At 35.1% G+C, this 17,885-nt stretch overlaps 1 long non-coding RNA gene and 1 pseudogene across 1 annotated transcript in view; both read right to left on the bottom strand.

Annotated features, from left to right (window-relative positions):
• Positions 1 to 17,885, bottom strand: part of LOC139084680 (uncharacterized) — a 161,478-nt gene that overhangs the window by 68,424 nt on the left and 75,169 nt on the right. The window contains exon 2 of the long non-coding RNA XR_011542246.1: positions 10,296 to 10,382. This is a non-coding gene — a long non-coding RNA (uncharacterized lncRNA). The remainder of the gene's footprint in view (positions 1 to 10,295; positions 10,383 to 17,885) is intronic.
• On the bottom strand, positions 3,209 to 3,749 carry LOC103546949 (peptidyl-prolyl cis-trans isomerase A pseudogene; annotated as a pseudogene).

Raw genomic sequence — 17,885 nt, 5'->3', positions numbered from 1 at the left:
TCTTACTGGTAGGGCCTTGAACAAGGCATACTTCATACTGCAAATGATGGAATATTCTGCAAGGGGTACGCAGACTAAGAATGCGACAAAAGTTTCCTAAGGGGCCTCTCTGTCTTGTGTTTAACTGAAGTAGATCCTAACCAGAATGAACCTGTATTCTGTTCTATTCCTGTATTCCTTCAAGGTTCCTCATTCATAAAAGTCACTAACTAGATATTTTTAAATGATCAAATGTCTTTTAAATTATTTTATCTTTGTACAAGTTTTCCAAAAGAAAATTGTACACGGTTGAGTCTGAATAAATAAGATCCCAGAAGAAGAAGTGAAAATAACTACATAGTTAATAGCACTGAATAAGAATCAGGATAGGTGCTTTGTAGATATGACCAGTGATAAACTATTTAAACTAAGCCTTGTTTTTTTAATCTGTAAAACAGAGAGAATGATATTTACCTTTCCAAACTCCAAACTTGTAAAGAATAGAAAACCTATAATAACACTTCACAGGAATTATAGCTACATAAAGTTTTGGAAATGGTGCTTATTTAGAAGGCTCAACCTTGAAAATAAAATCTTGAAAAGATTTATGAAATTTATTGAGTCTAAATTCCAAATAGAAAGTGCACCTCTTGCATATACTAAAACAGCTTTTTGGAATAAGGAAGTACATCTAATTAAATAGATGTAAAGTTTTTTTTTATTTCTCCATGCTTATTGTTTTAAAGGTTCATCATCATCTGAGAATTCAGAGAAGTCTGAACTAGACTTCTTTTCTAAGCTAGAGATCCAAGTGGCCCTGACCTCAGACATGTACTAAAGAATAAAACAGTTTGGAATTCTCTGAAGAACTGTTCATTCTATAAGACTTCTGGGTCCTTCTGATCAATTTAGATCATCCTCATTGAATAAATATTTTATAAACAACGGAAACATTCTGATTTAACCCTGTTTTCTACAGATAGACAATATGTTTATGTTGCTTGTTCTACACGAAGATTACAGAGAGAATAAACAGCTTGAAAATGTGCCTGCCCAATTATTTTAAATAGCTTCACTTGGATTTGAGAGACATAGAGTAAAGCCAAACAAGAGCGAACAGGAGAATGAGAGAGAGAGAGAGACTGTATGACACAAGATGGGTTTTATAACTGTGAGCAGTATATTGGGTAAAGATTTATGAAGTATCATAGACAAGCATAAGAATATTTGTGTTGAAAAGTACAATATTCTATTGCTATTTGGCAAATATTCATTCAGTTCCCAGCATGGAAGCAGGAGGAAGAAGATGTAAAAATGTCTCATTTGTAATAATTCCAGCATTGAAGAAAATATGGATTTGAGGAATGATGGCTAAGAAACTACTATTCTGTCAAGTACAGCAGGTAACTATACTCAATTCAAAAAGTATTTTATTAATGATTTTGGAGACCCTGCCACACACACACACACACACACACTTTTGTTCATTTAAATGTTTCCAATTATCATTCCCTTAAAAATAATATATTTTAGGCATAAATAATGTATATGTCACCTGTGTGGCACTAAGAAAAATGGAGTCCTTGACTAAAACACCTTTCACATTTCTCCAAGAGACTGTCCAGATTTTCTGCAGTATAGCCTGTGAACTCACTGCTGCCTAACTGAACTAACATATCTAGAGTGCTTTAAAAACAGCTCCAAATTCACTGCACTCCTTACCCAGCCCCCTCCCTGATTTTCAGCTCCCCAAATACACATAAACATATCTTCTAATAAGATTCAGAATAAAAATTCCTGTTTATCCCATAGTTCCCCAAGGTGTATAAGCAAGCTAAGTGACTCTAAAAATGATCAGGGATTAGACATACATGTGAATCTCGGGAATAGTAAAGTTTTTCAAAATCATTATTAGTGTAAAACAGTGTATTTTACCTCCGTTTGCCTCTACATGCATTCTCTTATTCATCATCAGTTTTATCCATCAATACCCCAAAGCTTCAGATTAAGAGAACAAAGGGAGAGACTTAAAAAATAATCCTCAGTTATGCCACACGTATGATCACTTCTGGAAATGAAAGGGTGGAGATGATTCTCAGCACACAGGATATTTTTGGTTTTAAGCTCCATGGCCTGATTTCTACTTGACTATCATATTCATTTTTATTTGTGAAGCCTTCATTTACAGGTATATAGTAGAAGAACTTGTGCTCAATTTTATACCATCATATATAGTTGCCATATTTTTTTTGCTTGTTCTTGACAGTGCGTCCTCTCTTTTGGAATTAAATTTGATGAGAATCTATATCCCCATCATTTCTCTAACAAGAAACATTTTAAACAGACACTGGTTACTGGTGAAACTGTAAGCACTGACCTCTGAATGTCCTAAAGGAAAAAGCTCTCATCCATTGCCAGAAAAGGTCTCTCAGGGATATTCCTCTTTGTATTGGCTGGATTTCTGAGCCTGAGAAGAATCTCTGTGCACCACGGAGAATGTTATCCCTCCTGGTATAATCATCCTATCAAACAGTCATTTATCCTGAACAATACTGTGCTGCTGCCTACATTTGGTCTCATAGTGAGAATGAAGTTATTTCTCATGAAATCCCATAATACATACCTTTACAACTCATTTTTTATTGTAAATAAGGTGCTAGGCAGTAATAAAACATGATAAAATGTAAAATGCATTAACGTTTTTGTTAAATGTCAAGATGGTGTTGTAACTTAAGCTATATTTTTCAGAAAAGCTTTCTTTTATTTAAATAGATAGGGCTCAAAGTTATTTTATTCAGTAATTTTACTTTCATGGGTATGTGAAATAATCAACAAAGAAAGGAGTAAGGAAACGGGAAGTTTAGCATCGGGTATGCTGCCTACAGTGACCATATAGCACCAGAAGGACAGCTGAAGAGAAAGAGTCATTTCCCTACAAGGTAAGTCCCCAGTTGAGTGAGGGATCAAACCTGATATTTGAACACATTTGAAAAACTCATCCACAAGAGGAAAATCAAGTGTAAATAAAAAGGGACTTTTATTATTTGAATATCAACACAGATTTGCATAACTTTCAGTAACTTTATTTCAGAATTTTTGTTTGTAATATGCAAAGGGTCAAGCAACTCCCCTCCTCATATGGCAAAATGATTGAGCTCTTTCACTAACTTATGTAGAAAAAGTAGTCTGAGGTATTTGAAAGATGCTTTTATCCTTTGATTAGATTTGGATAAAACTGCAAAAGAGGTAAAACTTTTAAAATTGTTGTTTAGTTTTTCTTTAATAATCATAAACTTAACTCTGCAATCTGGCTAGACTTGGAGGGGGATAAGGAAAATATAGACCAAGGACTGCAGCAAAAGCACAAAGATGATAGGATGTGGAGAGCAGATACAGGGGTGTTCTCCTGAGCCTCAAAAGAGTCTGGTGGTTGAGAGAAAAAACAGGTCAAATTTACTACAGTTGCTCACAGTGGGCAATGATGATCTTCTTGCTGGTCTTGCCATTCCTGGATCCAAAGTGCTCTAAACTTTCTACAGCATGTATGCACTCTTTCACCTTCTCAAAGACCACATTTGCCATTCAACCACTCAGTCTTGGCAACACAGATGATAAAATGGAAACTTTTTGTGTTGGGTCCAACGTTTGCCACGGACAAGATGCCAGGACATGTATGCTTCAGGATGAAGTTCTCATCATCAAAATTTTTCCCATAGATGGACCTGCTGCCGAGTGCCATTATGGCATGGGAAGTCACCAGCCTGGCACATAGACCCTAGAATAATTCTGTGAAAGCAGAAAGCCTTATAATCAAATCCTTTCTCCCCAGTGTTCAGAACACAAAAGTTTTCCGCTGTCTTTGGAATTTTGTCTTCAAACAGCTCAAAGGAAACACTGTCCAAAGGCTCATTGTTGACGATAAAGTGGAAGAACATGGCGGGGCTGACCAAGGCTGGGTATCCCTCCCGGTGTGTTTCTGGCAGCGGCAGCAGCATTGGCAAAACCCAGAATAGGTAAATCTGTAACTGAATTCTTCATTCAACTTTTCCTCCCAACGTGTTCTATCACATCCTCCAGAACAGCACCCCTCGTGTATCCTTTGGCCTTAATATTCTCTTCCCCTCTTATCATAAAAAGGAAAGCTGATAAACACAGTCTGATCAGATTTCAATACCTCAATATTTTAATCCGCAAGATATTTACTCATTTACTTATCATGGATGCTGTGGAAGAAACCAACAGGTTCTGCTGTGTTCTCCATTTCTTTTTACGCATACATTCTCCAGCCTCTGCTGCAGGCATGGGTAGGCATATGACTGATTAGAAATGGTAGTAGAAGTGTGGCATATCAATTTCTGGCCATAGACCATAAAACCATTTGGTTTCCTTTGTGCTTTTTTTCCTCTGACAGGATAGGGTAGAAATGCTTGAGTTGACCATTAAGATCACACATCAAGGAGGCAAAGATTCCAACAGGCTGCATCGTGAATGACTATTTAGAGAAGGACTCTTTCTGCTGATCAGAAACATGTGTCTTTGAGCAGTTACACAGCAAATCATAAATCCTATTCTGTTTGGTTCATTATCCACTTTCTGGTCTATATGTTTCAGTAAGAAGATTCTCATTTAATCTAATACAAATGCCAACAGAGATTGTTTACATATAGTGGAATTTCAGACATCCACACTCATAGGTTATAGTCAGAAAAAATTTTGCTTAACAATTTATCTTAGATATCTTTCCATATTGGTATGAAAAAACATATTTCATTGTTTTAAAAGCTGCATAATATTTCATTTTGTCATATTTTATTTCTCTAGTTCCCCACTGACAGGACATATTTCATTCTGTTATATATTTAAATGTATTCAATGCTTACTGATAGTCTTTTTATACCATAATTTCATCATCCCTCATTTATTTTATTTAATTATTACATCAGTTGGCCAAATTGTGACATTTTCCTTTTTTTCAGGAATGTTTAGATGCTATCATCTCCCAGTGCTTTATATGTTTGAGATTTTCTGTCTTTTTTATACTTGAATGACAATTTGACTGGGCCAAAAAAAACCTGAATCCTTGGTTCATGCTCATTTTCCCTTAAGATTTGTAAGACACTGTTCTTCAGTCATCTTATGTTGAATGTAGGAGTGTAGAGTATTGAGACAGTCCAGATTTTTCCCATTTTTTTGTAACTTGTTTTTGCTTGAATACTGATAGGACGTTTTCTTTACCTTGGTGACAACTAAAGCAGAGATTACTCCAAATTTCCATAAGATACATTTTTTTACTCTATTAGTTCAATACTATACAAGAGTATCAGTTAATATTTACAGCACTCTAGCAATTCCTCTTGGACAAATATGCCATGTGATTTGGAGATTCAGGTTTTTTTCTAATGACCATATTACTCTTTTATAGTGTTAGTAATTTTCAGGTGCATCAATTGCGCTTACAATTTAACAGCTTTGCCTAACTTCTTTATATATCACCATCTCCTGGGTCTTATTTATTTATACATTTTATTTTTTATCTACTGCAAATTATATGAATTTTCAAACTTGACATTGACTTCCTTAACTCAGTTTCAAGGTGTATTCTTCCTAATGCTTATCACTTCTACTTTGTTTCTCCTAGTTTATGTCTTTATTTACACTTTAGGTATCTTTCACTGAAAGTAAAAACTTATTTATTACTTCTTATTATATTCTTTCTTCTTGGTTATCAAATATTTTTCATTGCCTTTATATTCTTAAGTCATATTCTCTATTTTATGATAGGGAGTAGGATTTATCTGATTCTTTTATTATATAAAAATTTCATATATAATATTTTTATCATTTACTTACCTTTTATTTGTTCTATCTGTCTTGTCTACTAACCTGTCAATGGATGCATTTTATGCTGTGCTGGCTTTATTATTAATAATATTTAGACATGCAAAGTCTATCAAGAGCAACAACTTGCCAAAGAATAACGATCAATGAAACTGGGGAATAAACTGGAGGCAATTAGAAATAGAGAACAAAATTCTAAAATATGGAACTGCAGGACAGATTTAACTAAAGAATGTCCCAAATAGACAGTTCATCTGTGTTTTCTTCATTGCTATGAGTTAGCGATCTAACAAAGAAGATTAAAAAAAATATATGTTTGGGGAAATAACAGAGGGAAAAACATTTGACTAAGAATTTGGGACATGCAAAAATTTTCCAAGTTGAAAGCAAAATCAAGAAGAGCATTTAAAAGAAAGACCAGAAACAAAGTAACTAGAGAACTTTTTGTGTCCCAGAAACATTTCTGAAGATAACAAGGTAGAAAAGAAGGCAGAATATGTGAAGCATGGGAATAAGCTAAGAGAGACGATGTAGGGCCTCTTGGACTAAGCTAAAGAACTTGATGTTATTTATTATGGCACAGGTAAGTGTATAAGTTTAAGCCTGGTTGATATTCATCATTGGTTGTCATACTGTGGCAGTTGTATGCTGCTGTGATGCTGAAAGCTATGTCTCTGGTATTTCAAACACTAGCATGGTCACCCATGGTGAATAAATTTCAGTGGAACTTCCGGTTAAGACAGACTAGGAAGAAGGACACGGCCACCCACTTCTGAAAAAAGTGGCCATGAAAACCCTATGAATATCAGCAGAGCATTGTCAGACATAGCACCAGAAGGTGAAAAGATGGCCCAAAAAGACTGGGCAGGGTTCTACTCTGCTGTACACAGGGTCACTAAGAGTCAGAATGGACTCAATGGCACTAACAATAACTGGTTGGCATACACATCTCTAGTTTTTGTGGTTTTATTAAAGAAGAAATACGGCAATACAGTACATGGTAAGCCAGTTTGAATACAGATTATTCATAGTTAGACCCAATAATTCTCTTGGAATAGTCCAAGTAAAGGCTAATCAGTGATGATTTAAACAGTGGCAGTGTGGTAGAAAGGAAAATCTATATTCAAGAGCGAGTTCATTAATAGATTTGATAAAATGACTATAGAAATGTCAAGGAAGTTGAGTTATGATAAGAGAGAAAAAGAGAGAAGAGAATAAATAGTAATCGAATTTGTTGACAAGAGAATTTACATATATTATACAATACCTCGGGAAGGTAAGTCATGAATTCAATAAAATAGTTTGAGTTAAAATAATTCTAAACGGGAATTCTATTTGAAACTATTTGTATGAACTTTCAGTAACTACATTCTGAAATGTAGTATAGTTTAGAGTAAGAGATATCAATTTGAGGATGCCCAGCTTAGAAATGATAAATGAAATGATGAGTTAATAACATGACATTAAATATTTGTCAAGTAAAAGTTTAAGTAAGAAGGTAAAGTAATCAAATTGAAAATGGCTAGGAAGGCCATCATTTAATGTTTGGTAGGGGCAGATGACCTACAAAGGCAAAAACTGTCAAGAATATAGTAGAAGAATCAGGTGCTACCAGAAGAAATGAACTGTGGAAGCCAAGGAAGAACATATTGTAAAATTCAGGATACTGACAATGCTATCAAATATTTCAGAGAGATAAAATATGGTAAACTTTTTGATAAGGCCTTATCAATAATCATAAGTAGCCAATAATCACAAGTTGATATTGAACATAGTTTTTAAAAGATTGAGTAAAATAGTCTGAGTAATGGCCAGACACTGATGTCTTAAGAAACATGTGCCATTACAAAATTTGAGAAAGTTGAGAAAATAAATACAAAACATTATTTCAAGATAAGTGGTAAAGGAAAGAAGAATTTTCTAAGGAAATGGATTATGATAGTCTTTTTCTTGGTTGGTTGGTTGTTTTCACTACAAAAGAATGCTTATACACAAGAATTGGGACAAAGACTGAGAGAGAACAAAGGATCAAAGAGAGAAAGAAGGAAGGAGAGCAACAGAGGGAAAGGAGAGAGAGAAGGAATAATAAAGATAGTTAGGGGTGTAAGATTCCTCACAAAGATTTGTAGAAGACAGAAGGACAGAAAAGAGACACGAGCTCTGAAAAATGAGAGACATTACAGCCTCTATGACAAAATGGAAAAGTGGAATAGATGTCAATAGGAGGTAAAGAAGATGGAATTTTTTCCCGACATTATTTTTAATATCTGAAATATGAGGTATGAATATTGCCTTTACAAGAGGGAAGCAGCGTTTCTTTAGACTTAAATGGTGTCTATGGATTTTACAAAGAGTCTTTGGCACTACAAAGAGCTTTACGAATGTGTTTAGATCCCAGATATGTCTGGAAAGTATGGATTTGTAGCTCCAGTCTTCAAGATTGTGCACTTTTCTCTAACAATTTTAAAACAATAAAGGTGAAAACAGATGATTTGTTTCATTCAATGCTTCAGAGGTTAACTATAAAGATGACGTTAAGACAGTTGACATCGTTAGGGAAAAAGCGCTGTTGTTGGTATTAAGTCTGGAATCCAGGTTTGCAAGTTCTTACGCTGAAAGCTAGTATTCCATTTGAAAATCACAGTATATAAATTCTTGCATAAATCCACTTTTCTATATTGAATCATCCTAGTCTCTTTGTCTATGCCTCTCATTTTGTTCTATACAATTCGCTCTGTAATCAGTGGTTGGGTTTGAATTTCTTTACTTGCCCTACAGAGTTATTGGTAGTGGCACACTTCAATATAACTACGCTGTTACATTCATATTCTTTAACCCCCCCCAATAATTTCTGTACCCAAAGCTAGTAACTCAGTAGCACTTACACTTGTATTGCAACCCGTCTTCCATTTGGATGTGCATGTTCCGAAGCCAGTTTTTGAAGGTTTAATCAATAGAATCATATACCTTTCAGAAATGAATTTGGATACTACAGTCAAATTTCCACTATAATATTAAGATGTGCCTTGTCTGTTCATTAATGTATTATAAGAATTAATTAGTAATAAGTTTTCAATTCCCTCGCCTTGGCTTTATGCAGTTTATAGTGATTTCACAGCTTCCAGATAATTAAATCTGCTACTATTCTTTGATCTTTAATCAACATTTCACATTCTTCTGTTTATTCCTAATGATACCCTGCAGCTTTTAAATTTACTCTATTCCCACTTTATTTTCAAGGCCTAAAAGTAAATCTTAATTTTCTTGGTGTAATAACAGGAACAAAACACCTGTGCTTCAATTTCAATAGCAAAAAAATTAAAACAATGATAATACTTAGATAAATACATAAAAATAATTGAAAATACAAAACAAGTAAAAACAAAATACCTTCTACTAAGTCCTTAGAATCTCATTCACTGCTCTTACTGAGGTTTTCTAAACTTTAACATATATGTACTATAATTCGAAATTTACAAATAGTAAAAGCTTAAGATCTTAAGACAATAAATATATCAATGTGCCCTTAGTATCCAAAATATGTCAAAAAAGCTGTGAAGGCCAAAACATATTAGATAATTTTAGGCACATTTTTACCTCAAAACAGAAGACTTATAAAGCACACATAATTTTCCTATATCCCAAGAGTTAGTGCTATATTTCAGTATTGATTTTCAGTAGGAAAAAAGATCACAGTAAAACATTTAGTTTTCTGCTACAGATAATTGATAACTGATACTGACAAAAACCAAACATTTTCTAAAGGAACACAAAAAAATATTTACATGAATTGAAGGTTTTTTAAAAAGTGGACAGGGGCCAGCCCCATGGCATAGTGGTTAAGCTCAGCATGCTCTACTTCAGTGGCCTGGGTTTGCAGGTTTGGATCCCAAGCACCTACCTACACTACTTATCAGCCATGCTGTGGTGGCAACCCACATATAAAGTGGAGGAAGATTGGCACAGATGTTAGCTCAGGGTTAAGCTTCCTCAGCAAAAAAAGAAAAAAAAAAAGTGGATGATATGACTCCATAGGTAGAAAATGCAATGTCTAAGAGTTATAAATATAAAATATATTTCATGTTTAGATATGAGAAGATTCTACTTGCAAAATGTTTTGCTAAATGGTAACAAAATGTTTTGCTAAATGGTAATTAAAAAATGAGTTGTAGAGTTGACAACTAATTTTTAACATTATATTAATGCATTCACTAACTTTCAGGATGATAAAATACAGTATAAAAACACCTTAAATACAAAATCCACTAATTGGAGATAATGCTAAAATACAAAGACTTGGATTAAAAAAGAGTGGAGCTGAACTCAAATAATAGACTCATCATGAGATTTTCTAAAACTCACTTAGTTTTTTATGAAACAAGAAATTTATTTACAAAATGCGTAGAACTACAAATCAAATATCAAAATAGGGAAATGATGGTAATGACTTAACAAAATTTATAATTTCCCAGACTTACCATAGTATTTTACGTAAATTGCACTTGACTTCACTCATTTATTTTTTAGACACAGTATTTCTCTTCATACTTCTTTCTGTATCTAGGCTTAAAAAGAAAATGTAAAATTTTAATCTCAAAATGTGAATGAGAGACTTTCTTTGCTAAAATGGAACAACGTGCAGAAGTCTAATGCTCCCAGTGAAACAATCAGATTGATATTTGAATATACATAGATATATAACTAGATATAAAGCTATAATAAAAGCCTTAGAGATCTGCTGAGACAGCAAAGATTTAAAGTGCTAAGATCTCAGAAAAAAGAAAATCAAACAGAAGTAAGTCAATTTTGCCTCCAGGGCAGTGGCCTGTTTTTGGCAAATCTAAGCAGAAGGCTAGTGCTGAGGAAAAGACGAACCAGAACAGTGTTTTTGCAGACTTTCACTTATAGGACTTGGATTGCAAAAATTAGAGTTCTGGGCTACAGAAGCATTTGGTACATATGGGGCCAAGATCCCAAAGAAAAGAGGGGCGCAGAAACATGAGTCTTTTATTTTGGTGCTTTTCCATAAGGCATTTTCCAAATTCTAATTATACAAAGACCAACTAGAGGGGTAAGAAACCAAAAGTTAAATATAAATAAAATTTAAATGATGGGATTTTCAGCAGTTTCACTATTCTGAACTAACAAAAATAGGAGTTCTGAAAGCAAGCCTTGAAAATACAACAGGGTCAGCTGGAAACCCTTGAAGGCTATACTGTTTAGGCAAAACCGACATTGATCAAATCATAGAAAGAGTGCAAGTGAGGCTTGGACTATAAAATCAACTAATGACCCACAGATGACCCAAATATTCATCATATTAAACATGGACATTAAAAGTAACAAATAATAAGGAATAAGTTCACTATCTATAATGAAGATCTTGACTCCATTTTTTGATGTTTGCTCATAGCTTTTAAATCTCACTCTTCCTTCCTTTTGTGCCTCGCATCTGGACAAGCTAATACGACATTAAATGTGGGTGGCCCAAACAATAACGAGGATTCAGGATTTCAAAATTCTCAAATAAACAGACCCATATGTTTTCATGCCAAATTTCATAGTCTCTGTTATTCCCAATAAGGGACACCAATCTTGGAATAGGAGATCTACTTGGTTTGAGAATTCATCCTGTCTGGAGTTCTGCTTCCCTATGTAATTAAGCCTTAGGTCTCAACCTCAGCTCTTTCTGCATCCAATTGCAAGAGATGACAGTCTCCAAGCTGCCAGAGTCCCTCTGGCTTTCAAACTTACCCTAATTAGTGACTAATGAAACTCAGACTTTCATTGTCTTTCTTCAATGCCTTGAGATCACCTAGCGATTTCATGGTATTTTCTCAGTAAAGTTCATTTCATAGTACTTTAAATTAGTCCGTCCTCCATACTTCTCTAATACCAGGTATTGGATAGCTAGTGCATTCTCTCCTCTCTCATTCATCACTGATGAGAGTTTTGACAATTATACCATTAGTGTATGCCAAGAGTTATCAGTATTCCAACTGCTTTCAATAACATTTCATTGTCAGCCTGCTGGAAGGTAATCTGGCTTCAAAAACTCATTTTAGAGACTCCTTCCTAGAAACACTCCCATTACCCAATTGTGTTAGGTCTATTCTCTGGAACAGTCTCTGAGGTGGAGATTTGCAGGACAGAAGTTCTTGGAGGATGATCTAAGAAACAATATTTGAAGAGACTGAGGGAAGCTAAATTGAGTACAGGAAGATGTTCAATTACACTGTGTTGCAACAGAAGTCTCTGATGATTCCATTGGGAACTCTGGAGCTGAGATTGCCCTTTAGATTGGTCTCAAATTGAGGCAAGGGAGTTTGGTTATTATACCTCACACAGTATGCGATATAGATTGCCTTCATAGAGAATATGTAATCTTGGGTGATGGAGCTTCTTTTCTCCAAGGGGAATTCTCTGAGAGGAACATATATGTGACCTGTCAGCAGCCAATATTCCTGGCAGCCATAAGTGCCTTAGTCTAGAAGGGAGATTTTGATAGCACAATCTAGGATCTATTATCCTATAGTCTGCATAATTCCAACTTTATATAAGTTTACAAGAGATAAAACTATACCAATAGTAATCAAGATAGAAGTTAACTTTAGGAAGCTAATGATTGGAATAGGACATGAAAGGGGTTTCTGTAACGTTGGTAATGTTTTATTAATGATATGAGGAATTATTACATGGGTAAGGTCAATTTAGGAAAATTATTCAAGCTATAAAATTATAAATTGTGCATTTTTGTACACATGTTATATTTCAATTAAAAGTTTAGTTTAAAAGCAACATGACATTCAGACACATAACTGAAAGGATTATTTTATAATTTAAACTTTGGTTTTACTTTCATACAAGTTTGTATTTTAGAATAATTTTATTGCACTCTTTATCAGTAATTTAATATTCAATTCTCCATAGTGATATGGATAATTATCATCATCGGAATATTTCTTAAACATCCAGTTTCACAGATCATTTGCATAAAAGTTTAACTGATTTATAAAATGTCTTATCCCACATTATTAAAATAAGAAAAACAAGTATCAGAATAACTACAAAAATGCCAATGACAACTGCTTTCAGAAATATACACTTTGGTAGTTAAAAGTTATTTAGCTCAGCCCCTTTGCCTGAACAAGATTTAGGAGATGGAGCTGACTAAATTAAAGGAAAGACAATATAATGGCTTGGTAATTGCCATATAAATACCCCATCATTACAGTGTGAATATGTGATTACTTCTCTCCTTTAAGGAAGACTCCAGTTTACATGGTATTTACTTAGGGACTATTAAATGTAATTATAGGGTACACTTCAGGAGAATGGAAACAAAGTGAAATTTAGTTTTGCATATCTATATACTCTAGGAGTTAACAGTTATTTTCCAAAAGTCATTTTGTTTGGATATGAGTGTATTGCTTGTCCCTGTCCTTAACCAAGTGATAAAGTTATACAGTTGCCCCAGAAGAAATTTTTCACATGACATAACTTGCTTAATATGTTGCATATCTTATTTTGAAATTATAATAATATTATAGTTCAAAAATAAAATTATTAACCCTGGGTACTCAAGAAATTTGTCAATGATAATGTCACAAGATGATCTTTGTTATACAGTTTTTTAAAAAATGTTCTTTATAATGTTTACTTGATGATGCATAGACAGTAAGACTGTAGCAGATATTCTGTCTGCATGAAATGTGTTTCTACTGCCTGCTGGGGAAACCAGACTATATTTCCCAGCATCACTTACAGTTAGATGTCACTATATGACCAAGTTTTGGCCATAGGATTGTCTTTGAAGTTGAAGTACACCACTTCCAGACCTGGCCCATAAACACTCCTCTAAGTAATTTCCATGCCCTCTCTTACCCTAACTGCCAGCCAGAGGCCGATAAGCCATCAAAGCTTCTGAGGCCCTAAGGATAGCAAAGAGAAAACATGAAAAGAGTCTAAGCAGCGAGGTGACCAAGTCCAAGGCTGTGCAAAGACTGGAAATATCCACATTGTACTTTATGTGAGAGAGAAATAAACATATTGTGTTAAACCACTGAAATTCAGATGTGTGTTTGTCATAATACTCACTCATTTACCCTAAACAATTAAAAAAAATTAACTGAAATTGATGTGCTGCCATTAAAAACTAAACTGTGTGGCATTTGTTTAACAGTCAGCGAATGGACAAGAAAACAGATATCACAGGCTCGAAACCTAGAAATTTCTGTTGAGCTGTGACAAAACTTCCATCTGCCATAACTTGGAAGGCAAGTCATATACATAACGATACTACTGCTCTAGAGAAAGTGATTGGGAAAAGGCAGAGTAAAAACGTGTGTTGGTTACCACACTGGCTGCCTTTAGCAAAGTGTTTCTAGAAAGACATGTTACAAAGTTTAAAAAGAACTGGAGAATGTCCAGAGATGAAAAGCATTTAAGGATTGGAAAGACAACTGTTCTAGAGTCTCCTCTAGAAAGTGCTAAGTATGAAAACAACAGCAACAACAACAGTTTAGTGAAAATCAGGTAAATAAACAGTTGAGAGAAACAGAAAGTGAGAGAAATAGGGAAATCAATACTAAAGTGTATTTAAGAACTTTGGGTGTGCTTATTGGCCCATGGAATAGACTGGACTCCTATCAGAAGCTTAGTAAGGTTTTTTGGGAATTATATAGCCAAAAGAAACTAAGAATCTCATCCAAAAATGCCTGTGGCTTTTCAAGTCTTAAAAAAAAATCCCTGAAGGAAGTAAACTGCAAGTTCATGTAAACCGCAATCAGGACATACTCTCCTTTGCTCACATAAGATATGATCACAGAGGATGACAAATAAGAATGGCCCTAAAACCCTGGAGCCAAGGCCCTGGGAGAAGAATGAATAGAGAGAACATGGATGTTTCTCCCAGAGGTCAAAATCAGAGTCTAATCAAGGAGTTTTCCTCACCAACAACCACCCTAAAAATGAGTATTCAAAAAACAAGCTTAGCAGGATAGTGAACACTGAAATGCATCTGCAATGCTGTATCTTTCAATTTCCCTATTTTATTACGTTATTCTGGACCTGCTTCACCATCATGTATTTGATGTATTAGGGGTAAATAACCTGCCTTTTCTGGTCCCTTGATTGCTGGGCCAGAGGAACACGGCTGGACCTGCTGAAGAGGCCAGTGTATCACCAGAAAAGCTTTAAGGTGGATGGAATAACTACATAGGATATTGGATTGTCTCCTAGGGTTAGTGTGTCCCCAGTGTGGGGAGTAGGAGTAGGAGGAAAGTAAAACAGATACTTGCTGATTAAAAGTCAGACAAGCTATGTAGATACTGCTTTTCTTCCTACCTTCCTAAGATCGAGTTCCCCAAAATCCAGACTCTGAGATGCCGATCTGCAGGGGGTTTTGAGCATCTGTGTACAGGACTGAAGGAAGTAGGATTTCGTAAAGGGAGGATTAGACTGTTATGAAATCACCACAAAGGCCTCAGCCATCCCACAGGAAACATTGGAGCTGGAATGGCCCTTCAGAGTTGTCCTGTCTTGTGGCAAGTGGGCCAGGCCTTTAGAGCCCACATTGACCAGACATGGAAGTGGGCTGTCTCCCAGGATGGGGCAAGAACTTAGCTGGGTCAGATCTCTTTACCTGAGGGCAATTTCCTGAAAATGACTTAGCTGAAAGTTAGCCCCTAACAGTACTCCAAGGACCTGGAGAAATAAGCGCCTCAATCCTGAAGGGGAATCTGAATGACGGACACCACAGCGTCTATTACACCGCAAGGCAGAAAGCAAAACTACATTTTCCACTCCGCCACTTTTGTAGTCAGGTACGGCTACAAACCAATGGATGTACCCAGTTTCCAGGCCTGGTTCATAAAATTCTCCTGCAGGATCCTCCACTCTGCCTTCCTCCATGTACTGCTTATTGCAGATGACCCAGCAAAGGACAAGGCTCCAGAGTGAATCTAGAAGACTAAACAAAACTTGGATCCTGAACGACCAGGCTGAATATTGCCACGTGACCAGAAATATCTAAGTCTGGATTTTTTACAAGTAAAAAGTGAACCCGTTTTGTGTTAGGGAACAGAGATTTGGGAGTTATTCGTTATAGAAAGCAATATTATTTATGCTAACTAATAAAGATCGAAACTGTGACAATATATCATACATATGTGACAATACATAACTTTATCCAAAGTTCAAAATAACAGTAGTAATGATGGTAATCATAAGAAAAAAACCACAAAAAGAAATAGGCTTTGCATATTTGGTAATTCACTTGAGCTCTCTTAGTTTGTTTTTTCATTGGTTAATTAAAGAATTGGACTGAATCACTAAGGTCCTTTCCAGCACTAATAATCAATGATTTTATGACATCCTCACTGGGATAGAATGGTGGCATACAATCATTTTTCAGAACTTCATAATTCTATAAAGCTGCATGGGTCACCCAAAGAGAAATTTGATATTTAGAATTCATGCCAAAACCCATGTAATTCATTTACTGTAAGTCCTATGCTTCATCACCGGCCAAGATTCAGACCTAGATGCTGCATGTTCATGATTAATGTGCTTCTTTTTGGAATGTTTAAGGCCTTTTCTGCCAGCAGTCTAACTTTGCTCTTAATTGAATAAATTACCAACACCTATAAAGACTGCCGGTTCTTCACATGTAGGTCACCTTAATGTATGGACTACTTATATCCTAGTAGGAAGGATTTTCAGAAAGTTTTTTCCTCTTTCTTTTAAGAATTGGTCTGTTTCTTGTTCTACTAGAAAGATTTTCCATGACCCAGTCAGTCATAATAAGGATGCCTTCTCCTCAAAAGGTGTCTTTGCTGGCTCTTAATAGTTGTCTGGCCAGCCATGGTGTCAGACTGAGATAAACTATCGGTATAATAAGTGTACTAGGAATATTACTTAGCAGCAAATGGATACAGTGTATAAATCTGTGTACAGGCGATAGTCAGGAGGGAGGGTTTCAAGTAAAATTAACAGCCACCTTGTGCTTTTTAAAAAATCAATGTATTATTGAAAAGGTATTCCTTCAAGGTTGCACAGCTGGTTTAATGCTGATTATGCTTTAAGCCAGAGAGAATAATTAAATAGGATAGAAAACGGTGTAAGGTTATTCACAACAGAGACGATGCCAAGAACACTAGAACAAAGGCCACTTGCTGATAAAAGAAAGAAGCTAAGAAATATAGTGAAAAACTATCAGTTGACAACTTCTTTTCCTCATCTAAAGGATTTAGCTTTGTTAAAATATTGCACACATTTGGAGAGTTCTACACTTAAAAACAACTCCAATACACATTCTTGTTCTCATTTCTATGGCTTATATGCAGTAAAGACGACATATAAAACCCAATTAAAGCTTAGCCTTATGGACTTTTGCATATATATATATATATTAATCAAATAAAACAATATTTTTAAAGGAAAGGGCACTTTGGGACTTAGATTAAAACATAAAAATGAAATAAAAATGTAAGAAGTACAATCTTATCATAATCATTTTAATGGGTATTCATGAAATAAACCTGTATCATGAAATAACTTTAAGTAACTTGGATTTCATTGCCAATACCTTTAAAATTTTTATTAGTATTTGATTTTCTTTGTAATGTCCTTTTGTTAATGATGCATTGATACATTTTAAATATTGATGCTTCTGGGGCCAGCCTGGTGGCATAGTGGTTAAGTTTGTGTACTCCACTTGGTGGCCTGGGGTCTACATGTTCAGATCCTGGGTGCAGACATAGCACTGCTTGTCAAGCCATGCTGTGGCAGCATCCTACATAAAAACTAGAGGAAGATTGGCACAGATGTTAGCTCAGGGACAATCTTCCTCAAGCAAAAAGAGGAAGATTGGCAACAGACGTTAGCTCAGCGACAATCTTCCTCACACACACACACACACACACACACACTATATATATATATATATGCGCCTCTTTAAGCATAATTAAAATTACTCAAAAATTCAGACATCATTTTTAAAAAGCAATATTAAACTCATTCATGTTGTAAATTCTTGCTCTCATCTTTAGAGAATTAACATTATGATA

Source organism: Equus przewalskii, chromosome 1 (genome assembly GCF_037783145.1).
Source record: "Equus przewalskii isolate Varuska chromosome 1, EquPr2, whole genome shotgun sequence".
NCBI lineage: Eukaryota > Metazoa > Chordata > Mammalia > Perissodactyla > Equidae > Equus > Equus przewalskii.
This window is presented reverse-complemented; position numbering and strand designations above follow the sequence as displayed.